The sequence below is a fragment of the Delphinus delphis genome, chromosome 15 (genome assembly GCF_949987515.2).
Source record: "Delphinus delphis chromosome 15, mDelDel1.2, whole genome shotgun sequence".
NCBI classification, from domain to species: Eukaryota; Metazoa; Chordata; class Mammalia; order Artiodactyla; family Delphinidae; genus Delphinus; species Delphinus delphis.
This window is the reverse complement of record NC_082697.1, coordinates 8,625,462-8,642,272: the sequence shown is the minus strand read 5'-3', so window position 1 is coordinate 8,642,272 and position 16,811 is coordinate 8,625,462.

The window sequence follows — 16,811 nt, the reverse complement described above, 5'->3', positions numbered from 1 at the left end:
ACTTTAAGTAAGGGGGTGGGGGGGTGGTCAGGGGAAGGAGATGAGAAGGAGCTGGACACGTGACAAATTGAGGGCACAGCATCCCAGACGGGAAAGCAGGAAGAGGGGTTGGTGTGTCTGATTCAGAGAAAGGTGGAGTGTTGACAGCTGGGGCTGGAGGGCTGGGACATGACCCGGGGGTGGGCAAGGAGGCACGAAGCAAGGCAGGGCTTGATAGAACATCCTCAGAACTTTGGATTTTTTTCCCTAAGCCCGACCGGAGGCCATCAGAGGGGGTTTGGGCGAGAGGTGTGCTGTACTTTGTCTTTGAGAAGATCAGTCCGACTGCCGTGTGGAAGGGATGAGAGGGATAGGAGGGAAGGGGGGGGCCAGCAAGGGGCTGTGGGAAAGCGAGGGGAAAGCTGGTGGCATCTGGACTGCAGTGGAGAGAGCGAGCGTGGAGCAGAATTAGCAAGGCCAAGGGGGTTCCGGGCCCCTCAGAGCCGTGCTTGTCAAGGAAGGAGAAAGGATGTCAGACGAAGAAGACCTGGGGGGCATCGGGACAAATCCTAAAGACTTCGTATCATGGGGTCCTGAGTGGGCTTCAGAGGACCTGGATACAGCTGCTCCTCCCATATCTCCCCTGGACCCCCCTCAACTCCCAAGCTTGCCATTACTGCCTGTTTGCCTAGATGAATCCATCTGATAAAAGTAAACCACTATTGTTATGCTTCTCTAGGAATTATGAAACACAAAACGAAAGGTCCCTGCTGTGCTGGCCTTCCTATTTTTCAGTCCTAATTTAATTCCTTTCTCCCTTCTGTAATTCAGCCCCCTCCTCTGCACGTCAACACTAGGTGGTCCCGACTTCAACGGAAGATTTACTGGCGAGATGAGATGGAGGAACACGTTGTTTCTTCAGGATGATTTAATGACCTTTTTGGCATCCCCGTGACTGCTGAAATCTTCTGTAATTATTCAGTTTGGTGGCAGAGAGGTCTGTTGATCAGAGGAAGGCTGATGTAGATGTCAAATGTCAATAAATTTGCAATCCATAATTGTAACCACTTGATGCTGCAGCAGACCGGGAAACGATTCGGTCACAAGGCCATGAATGGTTGAACCAATACAAACACCAAAGTATTTCTAGTGTTACACATACAGAAACAGTACCCTAGCTCTTCTTCTTGCACCAGCTCACTTTCTCCTTCCCTGTCTTTTTTTCGTTCCTACCTCTGTCCCTGTCAATGTCCCTATCCCTGGAGATGGGCATACTGCATAGTCTACTTTCCAGAGTCTTCTGGGTCCATCTCCAGCCAGAGCCAATGATACTGTCAATGCAGCCATGGGTTTTCCCCCAGAGAATCGCCACAAGGTCTTGTTGGTCTTGCTGTTCAGGTCTGTTTAGCCCCTGCTGGAAATCTAGCATTGATTGTTTTTCTGCTTTGCTTGCTTTCAGACAGCATGGTTTATATCGGAAAGGTCTGTGTCAGGAATTAGAGAATGTTCCTAACAATGGGGGGAAATACCCTAATATAAATATACCATTTGTGGGCTTGCACTTTGACAAGTCCAAGTGAACTGGAAGATGCTAGGAAAAGCTCTGAAGTCAGGAACAGAGACATTTGCTTTAATAACGCATCTAATTCCTTGAGCTCACCTTATCAAGTTTTAACCTCTGAATCTCTAAGTTCCTAGTTCAAAAATGCAGAGTCTCCTCTGTCCTTGTGTTAATTTTTAAATTATATATCATTGTAGAGAGGCCCTTGTGGTGAATGTTATGAGCCATTTTCGCGTCTGAAATGGGAAATTACAACTGAACATTAGTGACGGCTTATAAATCACTGCAAGCAAAGTGGCATCTGTAACCACACAGTATTAACTGGGAAGAGAGGCAGTGTCCACCCTTGCTGGGGAGCTCTGAAGAGGTTTGTGGGTCAGGCTGCCTGGGTTCGCACCCAGCTCTACCACTCACTAGCAGTAAGAGCAAATGTCCTAATCTCTCTAAGATGAGTTTCTTCATCCATAAAATGGGGATAACTGTCCTACCTTGGGGGTCAATAAAAAGGGTTGAAAAAGATAATCCAAATAACACTTTAAGCCAATGGTTCTCAAAGAGTGTGTGTCGGAATCACTGGCAGGGGGGTGAGGGGGTGTTGCCAAAACCCACCAGAAGGCTGAGCCCCACCCCCAGAGTGTCAGATTCAGTAGTTCTTGGGTGGGGCCAGATAATTTGAATTTCTAACAAGTTCCCGGATGATACAGTGATGCTGGTCCAAAGGCCACACTTTGAGAACCACTGCTTTCTGGTCCAAGGGCCGCACTTTGAGAACCACTGCTTTCTGCACAGTTCCTGGCATGTTGTCGAGTGCTCTAAAATGTTTGCTCTTGTTAACTTTAATTCAGTCTTTGAGCCTGTCTAACACTCTTTCCTGGGTGAAGAAGCAGCGTGAGCTGTCAGGGAGATCCTAGCTCAGTGTACAAAATCAAGTCAAACCAAGATGGCGAGACCATGGATCACCCATTAGAGGAGCGGAAGAGAGAACAGAAGCTGAAGTACAGGGGCAGCACGAGGAGCGGCTCAATGTCTAGGAAAGCAGGAGGTGGCCTTGACGTTCGCATGACTCTGCTGAGATCACTTAAAATGGTAGACAGTATCAACTCAGTAGTTTCTACTGTATCAGGAAAAATTTCCTGTCTGAAGAGCCTTGACTGGAAGTCAGGGGAATCGGTCCTCCCCTTGAATTAGCTTGATACCTTCCTTAACTCTGAAAAGAAAGGCTGTATAATTATTTGGGAAGCAACAGTTAAAACTGTTCAGCATGTTACCTCCAAACTATGTTTATCAAAATCTCTTGTTTATAATTGACTGCAAACCAAGTCAAACTTAATTAAGTAAAACATGGAATTGTTGGTTTCATGCTTGGATGAATTCTAGGTTCAAAGGAGGTTTGTCATTGGAACTTGATCTTTCATCTCAGATTTCCTCTATGTTGTCTTCATTTTCAGGCAAAGGACAAGATTGTCTGGACCAGCTCCAGGGTTATTTCTTAGCAGTTTAGGAGTTTCAGTGGAAAGAGTGCCTGTTTCCCAAGAGTGTCAATCAACTATAGAGATTGAGTTTAATTGGCCTGTGGGCTCACATCCTCTTGAAGCAATGCCTGTGGCTGGGAGAACGGGATGCTCTCTTCGGCCTGGTCAGATGCACACTCCTGGAAGCAGTAGAAGGAGTCAGCACTTTACAACTTGGGCTGAGATTGGTCTGCCCTGAGGGGTTGTGATATCAGTGCTTTGGGACATGGTGGGGATGACCTTGAATCCAACTCATCCTTGTTCAAGCTTGACCCAGGCCGGCTTTTCACTCTTCTAACATCTCATTTTTCCGATTCTGAAATGACAGCGAGTGGCCTCACTGTTCTCACGCTGCTCCAGCTTAGGATCTACGGACTCTCCTCTTTCCCTTTTCTCCCACCACTCTCCATTTCATCACTATTTTTCTTAACTGGACCCCCATAATGCTTTGCCCACTTCACCCCTTCCACCTCTGTCTCCGCAACAGTTGGGTTAGTGGAAGGACACCCTGTCTCTTGCTAGGACTGCGGCAGTGGACCTGCTGAGCTTCTCAGCTCTGCTCACCACCTTGTGCCAGTTTGCCCAGCACCCACCTGCCAGATTAAAGGTCCTAATTCAAAGCTTATATCATAATGAGAAGAGCTACCATTTTATGAGTGTTTATTCTCTCTTGGGATGTCAAAGACAGTCTTTCTGAACCTTATGTTCACCATTCTCATCACTTAAATCTCAACATAAACATCATCTTCTTTAAGGACTCTTCCCTGAAAATCTCTCTAAATCAGGAGTCAGCAAACTTTTTCTGAAGGGCCAGCTAGTAAATATTTTCAGGGCTGTAGCCAGAGGGTCTCCATCACAACTATTCAATCTGCCATTGCATCGTGAAAGCAGCAATAGGTGATAGGTATGTGTGTGTGTGTGTGGCTATGTTCCAATAAAACTTTATCAATGGACACCAAAATTTGAATTTCATATGATTTTTATGGGTTATAAAATAGCATTCTCCATTTGACTGTTTTTCAACCATTTAAAAATGTAAAGACCATTCTTAGTTTGTGGGCCCCACAAAAACTGGTGGCCCACAGGCCACAGTTTGCCAACCCCTGATCTAAAGCCGTTCAGCCCTTTCACTTGTCTTTTTCTCATCACCCTGTTTTGTTTCCTTTATTAGATTTACACCTATCTGATATTATGTTACATGTTTGTGCCTTTCTTTGTGTCTGGCACTGTGCTGGAATTCAAGGGTACAGCAGTGAATAGATGGCATTTTTCTTCCCCTCACAGATATTGTAGGAGGAGAAAGTTAAGAAACCAGAAAACAAATTAATAAACAAGATCATTTCAGATTCATAAGGAAAATAAATAAAGTACTGGGGGCCTGGGTAGCAGTGGTGCTCATTTACTTTGGGTGCTGCAGGAAGGCCACTTTGAGAGGTGACAACTGAGATATGAAAGATTGAGGGAGCCAGTCCTGAAATGAATGAGAAAAGGATTTCAGAAAAGGACAGCAAGTGCAAAGGCCCTGAGGCAAGTAAGAGTTGGAGTGTTGAGGGAAACTGAAAGGACAGTGTTGCTGAAACTCCGTGATCTCAGGGCCAAATAAGTTTGAATGTTTAGGACAGATCCAGTTGTGCAGGCTCCGATGATGAGTTTAGATTATTCTAAGTTCATTGTGGGGGGTTTCTGTAGGGGAAGGGCACGATCCATCTGGCATTTCTAAAGATGACTCTAGCTGCTACCTGCACAGAATGGATCACAGACGTATGTGTGTGGAAATGTGTGTTTCTTTCCTTACCAGGAAGCTCCTTGAAGAGCACAGACACGGAGCCTGCACATATTAAGCTCTCAACAAAAACTCTGTGAAATTAATGCATAAATGAAACCATTAAAACAGCACAACTTGTTCTTTATCCCTTGACAGCAAGGCTTTCTATATCCAGGTTCCTGAAGCAGGTCAATTTATACCATAAAATTCAAAAATTACAGCTTATAGCATAAAGTGACCTCCCATTATATAATGTGGCAAAACAAGCAAATTAATACCAGAGGTAATAAATGTCCAGGTGCTAATACAGCTTAAGTATAAAATATGTCCCCGTCGCTTTGGGAGCAACGATTCAAAATGAGGGTGACATTACCCAGCACCATCTAAACGGAGCACCTGATTTCTAAACCCAACTGGAGTAGGTGCAGCACAGTGGAGTAGTTTCCATTCTTCCTCATCATTCAATCAGCAGGTAGTTTTGAGTGGCTACAGTGAACAGGCACTGGGCCAGGAACTGGGATCCGGAAGTGAGCAAGTCGGAGAAGGTCTCTGCCCCTCGTGGCGTTTATGAGCCATTGGGTAACAATGGAGGGAACTAGAGCCAATAAACAGAGGCAAGAATGTCAGTGCTGAAGTGCTCAGAATACAGGGCCGTGGGATAGAGGAGGGGAAGGCTAATTAAATGGGTGGGCAGGGAAGGCCTTTCTGAGGAAGTGACCTTTTTGCAGAGATCTAAGAAATGAGAAGCAACCGATCTTCCCTTGAGTCAAGGAATAAGAATGGCAGGCAGAAGGCATGGCACACGCAAAGCTCCTGAGGTGAGAAAAAGCTTGGTACGTCCAAAGCACCATCTAGCACAGGAGTTGGCAAACTTGTTTTGTCACAAGACCAGATAGTAAATACCGGAGGCTTTGTCCATGCAATATTTATCACAGCTACTAAATTCTGCCATTCCAAAGCAAAAGCAGCACATACATGAGTAGGTGTGGCTGAGTCCCAATAAAACTTTATTTATAAAAACAGGTGGAGGGCCGGATTTTGCCAGTCCCTGGTCTAGTAGGATAATGTCTTAGGTGGGGGTCCCAGGAGCAGATCCCAAGCAATTTCGTAAGAACAGGCTCTCAGATGAACCCAGTGAGGGAGTGGAGAAGCAGGACAGGGAAGGGGGAAAAGCCAGACACGGGTGTGAGTTCAGGCAAAGCCCCAGCCTTAGCCTGATCCCACGGGGAACTCTAGGGTGTCTTTTCTGCCTCTGAGTTTGAGCCTCCTGGAGACAAGGGCTGGGTTCCGGTACACCTGCCTCAGTCAGTCGTTGGTGAAGGGCCGTCCCAGGGGGCATAAGCTCTCAGGCACTGGAGGTGCTCAGCACATGCTGGCAAAGCAACTCCAGTAGCTCTGGGCCGTCCTTGGAAGAGAGTTGCATGTGCCTCTGTTAGCAGGAAAAAGACGCAGAAACCAGGAGTGGGGCACAGGACATGGTATGAGGGCATCTCTACAGCGCACCCTCTACAGATGGGTTTCACTGCGGCCAGGTTCTTACCTGATCTGAACGCAGGGATGAGGCCCCAGCAAAGCCGCATCTTTATGCAGGCAAATGACGCAAATCACGTTCCTCAACACAGGAGTGCTTTCTCCGTGTGTGAAGAGCAGTGCACGCCTCGACCGGTTAGCCAGTTTGCATTTATTCCTTCTAATCTCCAGCCTGAGATGTGCAACTAGAAGATGCGTGGTCTTGGGCATCAGAACTGGGCTCTAATCCCAGCTCTGTCACTCATTAGTTGTGTCCCCCTCAGCAGGTTACAGACCTTTCTGAGGTCCAGTCCGTAAATAGGGATTGAGCATTCTCTATTCCGGGGGCTTATCGTCAACCTCAGTTTCCTCGTCGAAAAAAATGGGGCTGATACCTCCACTAAAAGCCTTTGGTGACGGTTAAATGAGAAAAAGAGAAGGAAGCTCCCAGTACAAGGCACACAGTAACGCTCAGTCAATGCCTATTTCGCATCGGCTGTGTGGGAAGACTGCCCACCTGTGTCTCTGATCACTTTCAAAAGCCTGGTCAGTGTAAACGTGTGCCGTTTTGGTTACTGCTTAGATCAGTAACAGACTCCCGTAGGCCTTTTGCCCTGGTCCCTGGACAGATCTTTCCCAGAACTGACCCTGGGCCTTACCTAATAGCCATAATGATCTCACTCACTTGTTCAGTCAACAAATATCAAGGACCTCGAAGCCCTGAAGGCCCAGACTTTAATAAGGATGACATTTAACATTGAGTGAGCACACTACCAGTGTTTTCTCCATATATCCTCCCCTAATCCTTGGAAGTAGGGTCCATTATGGATCCCCATTTTGTAGAGGAAAAAGCTGAGCCTCGTAGAGGCTGAGGAAGTGGCCCACGATCATACAGTTAGGAAGCAGCAGGGCCAGATTCGAATGCACATATACCAGGCTCCACCATCTCTGCAAGAACACATGGACTGTTCCGATCCTCAAAGAGCGCAAGGACCAACGCTTACTGAATGCCTACTATGTCCAAGGTACTCTTTCAACCCCTTATAGATGCCATCTCATTTCATCCTTCCCGCCCTCACACCAGATGAGTCCCTGGTATCAACCCCATTTTGAATTACCCAAAGTGCACAGAAATGAAATGACTTGACCCCCACTGTACAGCCTTGGCAGTGGAGCTTAGATTTAAAGCCTTGATCTGGGCTTCCCTGGTGGCGCAGTGGTTGAGAGTCCGCCTGCTGATGCAGGGGACGCGGGTTCGTGCCCCAGTCCAGGAGGATCCCACCTGCCGTGGAGCGGCTGGGCCTGTGAGCCACGACCGCTGAGCCTGCGCGTCCGGAGCCTGTGCTCTGCACTGGGAGAGGCCACAACAGTGAGAGGCCCGCGTACCGCAAAAAAAAAAAAAAAAAAAAGCCTTGATCTGCTTGGTTCTAGGGCCTGGGAAGCAGACTTATAATTTTTTTTAATTACAAAATAAAAAAGGCAGAAATAAAATAATATGAATGAACATATATTGAGAACTTGCCATGGGCCAAATACGGGGCTTAGCACTTCTCTTTGTGGCTTATGTAAGCTTTACCACTCTGCAGAGGAGGTGATATTCTTACGCCCCTTTTACGGATGAAGAAATGGAGACGTAGCAAAGGTGAAGTCACTCATCCAGGGGCAAAATTCATTTGCAGCTTGCCATGCCTCCCATCAGACAGACACGATGAGCCCTGTTCCCTTCTAAAGAAGGTTTTCCTAAGCAGCTGCCCCGTAATCTGGGTTCATAAAGAATGAACAGGAGTTAATGCTCCCCAGCTCCGTATGAGGCAAAAGGCACCTGAGGGCAGAGTCATGATGAGTTAGGGGTGAAAGGCGGTGGTAAAGGGAAAGCAAACGTGGCTGGCAGGCTCCCGGCCTCTGGGTCAAGTTCCTGACTGAATGCCCTGGGCAGGGGCTTTCGGCTTCTTCTCCTTCCACTTCTTCCTTCGTTCGTAAGAGCTTCGCCGCCTCCGACAACATGAAATGCGTAGCTTGGACTTGTTGAGAACGGAGCGTGTCTGTTAAGTGCTGCTTCTTGGCTGTTGGACTGCCGCCTCCATCTTAGTCATGCATGCCCATCTTTTTCAATCTAATGAACTCCAACCATCAGTGCAACTTAAGTTCGGCTGTCTGTTCGTGCATAGTTAATATTAAAAATGTACTAACAGTGTGGCTGAGAAATCAAATTATGCACATAAATATGCTGGCATAGCAGAGGCGGTGGCAGAAGCTGAAGTTAGCAACACTGATGCCAGTTCACATTTGCAAATCTCCCGTCAATCTGTCATTAAACATGTTATCAAATGATGATAAGTGTATGCTTCTTGCTTGCATTGGTGAGCTGAGTCCCAATGTTGATGTGCATTAATGGGATAATACGCATTAACATAGTTGTGCTTGGATGAACACAAAACATTTTTTATCTGTCTCAGTTTGTTTCCCCCTGTGGCCCCCAAGTAAGTGTTTTGTGTTATCAAATTGCCAAAAAAAATGTGGGAAAACATATTACTTTTAATTAGCAAACCTTGCTGTTGGTGGGGTATTTTTTTTTTCCCTTAACACCCCCCCCCCATAATTCCTGTGAGTTGGCAGTAAAAGAGAGACAGAGAGAAAGACAGAGAGAGGGAGAGAGAGAGGAGCTTCACTGTCTTCTTTCAGTAAAACGATTAATGTCAGAAACTCAGAAGCTGGCAATTATGCTCTGTCTTAATGCACTGGCCTTTCATCTGGGGCCCTCGCTCTTGACAGGCCCGATCGTTTCAGTTCAGTGATATGAAAGGCAGCAGAGGAAATGATCGGAGACATCCCGGGTCCGTCACAAGGGCCGGTGCTGACATGCGGTCCTGGCTCTATATCCTGACTCCGTTCAACGGAGTCCTGGGGGAGGGAGACAGATGGTGGCCCCGGGCGTTGCCCAGACTTATGGGTGTCACCGTGTGGAGTGGGGGAGATGAGCTACAACCGTTTTTCCAAACTTGGGAACTGAGAAAACATGCAAGCGCCCACAAAGTGAGAAATACTCTATGAAAAAGCCAAAAGATGCCCTTTTTCCTGATTACTGGGCATCTACTCAATCACAAGAATAAATGCGAATGTAGACATTCATTTCATGCAGCAATGTTCAGCTAGAAGTCCATTATCTTGATGATCCAGGATACAACTGGATTAATTTTTTATTGAAATGAAAATAAAATTTAGAAATTCTTGGTAAACACTTCAACCATCATGGCCCAAACACTGGGCCAGTTTCATATTTAAGAAATGGTGCTGGTGCCCAGGTTTCTTTGTGATGTTCTGAAACAGTAGGACATCGTTCTTTCACAGGAGATCTGCTAGCACACCTTTGAGATTTGATTAATTCATTCATTCAACACCGACGTATTAGATGCCTACTACATGCAGAGGGGCCATAGACCCAGCGAGCCACACGGACAGGACCCCTGCCCTCACGAAGCCTGAGGTGTTTGGGGAAAACATATATTTTTAAAGAAATTTTTAAAGAAATCACAAATTTCCATTGTGAAAAGTGTAAGTGGAGGAATACGGGGCGCGATAATCGTAGCGTTTACTTCTCAAGCCTAGTGGAGAGCGTTCTTTGCCATTAATAATGCCAGAAGGTTACTGTGTTTGGCCTTCCTGGATTCTTGTTTGCATGTTTACATGTGTTTTAAAATTAACATTGACTTCTTGCCATTTGGTTTGTCCCTAAGTGGAGTTAGTGGCTTATTAATGATTAGAATTATTGTTGCTGTTACGAATGCGCTAATTAAAAGAAAATTCTGTCGTGCGGCTTTGTGAGGCAAGGACGAAACTTTACAGTTGGAGACGTCAGGACTGGAAGTGCAGGGAAGCAAGTGTGAAAGAAGAAAAAAGACAGAATTCAGGATAAGGGAAAGAGTTCTCAAGATTCCTACCATCCTCCGTTGCAGATGACCTCTCAGGGCATTTTCCCTACTCAGGACAGGAAGAAAACCCACTTGTTTTTTGAATGGAGTTGTTCCCTTTTTATCGTCTGTGTCTTAGGGTAGAAATAGCCAGCTTTTCTCAGGCTTGAGCCCCGAGGACATCTTGTTTTCCACAAGTTCATTCAGATATGTAACACTTCTGAATTGATGGCCAGGTGCCAGACCCTGGGCTAGACACTGAGGATGCCAATACGACGATACACCGTCCTTCCCTTGAGGGGAGCATGACAGAGGGGGCAAGGAGAAGAAACAAATGCACAGTTTCAGCACCCGGGCATGAGTGCCATGATGGGGGCCACAGGCTCTCACGAGAGGGGCGCTTAGCCTTGTCGGTAGTAAGAACAAATTACTTCTTTATGTCATTAATAGGCATTTATTCAGCGTACTCAATATAGTGAACTTTGTCAAAGAGACCAAACTAGACATAATAGTAATAAGAGCTTATATATATATATATAGAGAGAGAGAGAGAGAGAGAGAAATTATGTGGCAGTTTTCCAGTTGTCCATTTTAACTGTCTGTTCTTGAATTGTCTAAATTCTTCCTGGTCTTCCTCACTTGACCCTGAGCTCCCCCAATACAGACACCGTGTATACCAAACACAACTCAGGGTCTGGACCACAATGGGTGGGCATTGCATGTGTGTTGACTTTCTTTCCAAGAATAATAGTTCAGATGTTGGAGATTAAAGGGTGATAGCAATACAAGAGCAATATACGTAGAGTGTGTACCCTAAGAGCTGTCATGGATTCAGAAGAATGAAACTGAGCCCATGCCTCTCACAGAGTGAGCAGCTGTTACTTATCTGTTAAATATCCCCAGAAGAGATGATGTTAGTTGATTGTCTAAAAGGTTAGTAAACTTGATTTGAGACTGAGATTGGCAAGAAGCTTGGGAAATACTAGAGTTACTATGCCAGCGTGGTGGTATTTTGGATTTCTTTCCCTTCTAAAATTATCTCTATGTGTTAATGTCACTTTGACAACAAAGACAATTCATAGGAGTTGAAAGTAGAAGTCTTTTTTTTTTTTTTTTGCGGTACGCGGGCCTCTCACTGTTGTGGCCTCTCCCGTTGCGGAGCACAGGCTCCGGACGCGCAGGCTCAGCGGCCATGGCTCACGGGCCCAGCCGCTCCGCGGCATGCGGGATCTTCCCGGACCGGGGCACGAACCCACGTCCCCTGCATCGGCAGGCGGACTCTCAACCACTGCGCCACCAGGGAAGCCCGGAAGTCAGTTTTTAAAAGTCAATACTTTTCTTATTTTACCTGAATTACTCAGCTTAAACCTTTAAAACTTTTAATGACTTCCAGGTTTTTTTTTCCTCCGAGTGTTTCAAAATGGAAAATCTTTATATTCTATGAAAAGATCTTTCAAATCTTCTCCCATCATTTGTTAGAGCAGCTTGCAATCTTTTAACTTCAAGCTTATTTTTGGTCATCGTAAAATTCCCCTCAGCCATTACCAGGAGACTGGCTATTGGAAACTGTTGGGTCTTAAACATGGTGTAAAAGGCTGGCTTTCGACAGATTTGTAGACTTTTCCCAATGTCAAAGCAAGTTACTGGTCAATAAGTTTTAGATTGGTGTTAAAATTTCTGTTAATAGGAACCTGTTTTTCTCACATTCGTGTTTTTTTTTCCAATGTCTTGGAGAATGAGTAGTCTTGGTAGCTCATCAACAGTGGTCAACAGGGTCACTAATCCATTTATTGGATATATTTATTAGGTGCTTCTGTTGTCACACGCTGTAGCATCTTCTGGAATTGTGTTGAACAAGACAACATCTCTACTTTCAAGAAACTGACATTCTAGTGTATGAAGACAGATCATAAACAAATAAAAATATGATATGTCAGAGGCTGATAAGTACTAAGAAAAGGAAAGGGGGACCAATGGGTGCTATTTTAGACAGGTTGTTTAGGAAGGGCTTGTCTAATAAGGGACAACTGAGCTGAGAGCTGAATAAATTGAAGGAGGAAGCCTGTGGATATCTGGGGAGTTGGAACAAGTCAGTTTATAACAATCATGGCAACTAGTTAAGTCATCAGAGGAATAATACCATGATCAAAGAATCACTGAAAACTGAAACAACTGAAAATTTTGCAATGGGTAATGAAGACCGTTAATTACAACCAGGGAATCAAAAAACAATGAAATCTAAGAATTTTCTACATTGCTATTTTTCAATTATAACTTTCCTTTATATATTCTAAAATTACACAGGAGTTACCAAATGGACTGAGAGAAAGGTGCAGCTTTTTTAAACTTGAGGATTCATTGCCAATGCTTAAAAATGAGAGACATTTACTTAAAAATCCGGATTTTCAGCTTCTTTTGAAAAGTTGTCAGTGGTGATCCCACATTCCTACATGAAATCAGTTGGAGCAAAGGAACAATATTCCCTTCAGACAGGTTATGCTCCCTTCAGCTTACTTTAATCCCCACTACTTCCTACTGCCTCACACCAATTCATTTATTTTTTTGCATTGATTTATATTTTTTATTTAGTCTCTATAAGCATTTAAGTTTGTGACCACGATTTTACAGATATATACTCCTTACACTTACCTGCTCATTTTGGTTCAGACATTAACTTACATCTATGGCTACATTAAAAAGTCCTCTAAACCAAGAGCTAAGCTGTTTGTTTATTTAACAAGCGTTTATAAAAGGTAGACTTGTGAAATGTAGTATGCTAGAAAGCAGAAGTTAAGAGTTAAAAGACGCCGATCTTCTTCTCATGGAGTCCACTGTCTCATGGGGAATAAAAATATAATAATGATAATATACTCCATAACTTTAAAGTGCTTTTAATAAAGCACTCTGAGATCTGTTACTTCGTTTGGTCTCTCCAGCCACCTAGGAGAGAGGAAACACAGGTATGGTCGGTTTATCATTGGTATATGCAGAAAGACAGGTACAGAGAGGGAATGTGTGTGTTCAAGATGACCCAGGCACCGTGTCGAAGCCAAGACTAGAGCTGGAATTGATGTGCACTCTCAGAAGGTCCTATTTTGCTCATTGTAATCTCCAAAGGGCTACCTTTTGTCACTTGGCTCACTGATTGTTTGTGTAAATAAGATTTATTGGAACACAGCCATGCCATTTGTTTAGATACTGTCTGTGGCTTCTTCCCTGTTCTAATGGCAGAGTTGAGTGGTTGTGACAGAGACTGTATGGCCCACAAAACCTAAAGTGTTGACTGTCTGGTCCTCTACAGAGAAAGTTTGCCCTATGTGGTTGATGCTTGGAGGAGGGAGGCTGGGGAGATGGAGGGAAACTACATGGCCATGTCTCCCTAAGAACTAGAAAATTGAAGGAAAGGTCACCAATTCATGGTGGGGAAAGCTGGCGACCCTCAACACACCAGTCAGAAAACTGAAGGTTCGATCAGGATTCTCAGGTGTGCATCACAGAATCTACACCAGCTAACAGAAAAGAAATTGATTAAATATTATCATATGGCTCATGGAATCACCCAGAAGTCTAGAGAATCACATTTGAAAGCCACACATCCAGGACCCACGCCCAGATTAAAGCCAGGACTGTGGCGTGGAGACACCCCTGCACCAGCAACATAAACAGACCCCCATCTCACACCTCCTGTGCAGAACACTTGCTTTCCCCTTAGAAGCTCTGAGACAGCTTTTGCCTCTGAAGTGCAGGTGGCTTTTACCTTGTCAGCCTAGAGGCTGCCCTGCACCTGCTTCCTCATGATGTACCTTCCTCCTCAGAGCCTTGCATCATTGTGTCTGATGAGTGGACCCTGAGCCCTGCGCCTGCATATTAACTGCAAGAAAGGCTGGGCAGGCACGTTTCTGATTTCTGCTTTGAGGAATGCCCTTCCTTCCAACCAAGTTATGGAGGTGTTGACACTGTGGCCCAGACTATGTTATTAATTTTTTAGGAGATAAATATATGTCACAGATATATGGTCAATATAGCATTTTTTAAGAAAACAAAAAGATTCAGAATTTTGTCTGGGTGCATCCAAATTGCCCATAGGAAAGGATGTCTTGGCCACTGCACACGGAATGCCTGGCCTCTAAGTGGAAAAGGTCTCATATGTGATAAAGTTAATAGCGTAATCATAAATACTAGTACTGAGGGTTTGGGTGCATTAGTCTTGAGGCAAGCACGATTATGGTTCACAGGTTAGGGATGAGAAAACTGAAGCACCGTGGGCTGCTAGTCTGCACTTGTAGGTGATGCAGGAGGATTTTGTCTGCAGTGGTCTGTGCCTTAAACCTCCACACTGGCAGTGAGGGGGGTTTCGACCATTAATTGGGGATGATTCTGAATCCAGTTGCAAGGCAATTGTAACAGCTTCTCTAGCCTCTCATGAACCCTTTCTGAAGTCCATCTGAATTCCATCCCCTGGCCAGTAAAAGCCACTTTCGGACTATCATTTGCTTTCCCACACTGTATGTGTACTCATAGTACCTACATGACCCAGAATAGTATCTGACAACTTACTGAGGATTTACATTATGTCGGCTTCCCCTGCATTCGTTCATTTAATCTCTCCAACAGCACTTTGTCATCACTTTCAGATTCAGACTGAGTCTTAGAGAGTTGAAGTAACTTGGCCGAGGTCACACAGCTAGTAGGTGGCAGAGCTGGAATCAAAGTCACATACCTCTGTCACTACATCCTTCTTAACTGTCCCCTTGTGGACGTGGAATCAGGGACACCTTTGGTTCATGATACATTCTCATCATGGGTCCATTTAGAGTCAATATTTTAATTAGGTAGGGGCATAGTTTCAATAATGCAAGATTCACCACTAAAAACAAGAGCAAGGACTTGAAACCTGCAACCATTTCGTCAAAACTCATGCTCTTTAATGCTGATGGTATGAGTATTTTTCATCTCTGTGCATTTTTATAATTTTTCCATGTAAGTTCATACATGAGAATTCCAAGGTAGATTTCAGTCTCCTGCACCTTGCAAGAAACAGGGGGCTGCCCAGTCATGGATATCGTTCAGAGTGAATGGGTACCACTGAGAAGTGTGAGGGGAAGGAGTCTGGAACCAGGCTGCCTGGTGCTGGATCCTGCTTCTCCACTTACCAGCTACGCGCCCAGTGGTATGCTGGTGAGTGTTTACACACTGGCTCTCCAAGGAAAACCAAGCCCTGATTTGTAGTGTTTACCGATATCTGTGGTGTTAAGTTCTCCCACTGTGGGAAGAGATGCACACAGTGGGCTTTCACGAGCTCCTGTGGGCTGAGATGAGCTGCATCTTGCATACTTAGTGTGCCACAAATCGCTGAATCTCTCCAGCCTCCAGAGACTGGGCAAAAAGGTGGTTACTGACCTCAAAGATTCTTAGAAGGATTCATGACAAAAACAACAACACGTGGTAAAGCACTTTGCACTGTGTCCAGCACTGAGGTAGGCTTTCACTGAATGTCATTTATTACTGAGACTCTGTTAGGTAGAATCTTGATGTCTAGTGCCTCAATTCTATTATCTTAAAAATAGTAATAAAATGCTTTCCCAGCCCTTCTTTCACAGCATTATTGTAAAGATCAAGTGAAATCATCTACACCAACTGCTTTGGAAAGTTACAAAAAAAAGTTAAAAAAAAAAAAAGATAAGGGTACTTTACTAAAGTCAAGTGAAAACCTAGAGAATGAATTTTTGCTGAGCAAAAATTATACAACTGAGTCATAATTTTTAGTTCTTCTGTCACTTTTCTTTTCCTGTGCTTTCAGGATCCCCTTGGTTCTTCATACTAATTCCCATTTAGAAGATGTTTAATTGAGAGGGGTCTGGAAACTCACCAACTCAGTAAAAAATTCAGTCCATCAAGAGGTTCGGAGAGTCTTTTCAGTTTAAGTCTTTTTGATTTTTGCCCCTCGATCCTCTAATCCCTTTTGTGAGGAATCTTCAATTATCCCTGTTTTTAGTTCTTATTTCTCAACTTTTCCTTTCGAAAAGCAGGATTTTCATCATGCCTTAACGGTGAAGGCATTATAAACCTTCTTTCAACAATGCTGCTTTGGTTGATAAAGACACCAGTCATCTCTGTTGCTTGAGGCTCCACTGAGCCATTCTCTTCGGTTTGCTCAATTCTTTGTTCAGCCCTCCCCGTGATCTAAGAGAACTCAATATTTAAGTATATCATCTTGGGACTTCCCTGGTGGTCCAGTGGTTAAGACTTTGCCTTCCAGTTCAGGGGGTGAGGGTTTGATCCCTGGTCGAGGAGCTAAGACCCCACATGCCTCATGGCCAAAAAACCAAAACATAAAACAGAAGCAATATTGTAACAAATTCAATAAAGATTTTAAAAATGATCCACATCAAAAAAAATATTAAAAAAAAAAAACTATCATCTTGTATTTTCCATTTAGCACATTTCTGCTTAGTGATTGAGTTTGAATTTCATCCCCATACCTTCCATTTACAAATAGAAATGCTTGACTGGTGGTTCTCCAACTCAAATTCATAGCCATTGGTCATTGGAGTGACCATTCACACCAGTGATCACAG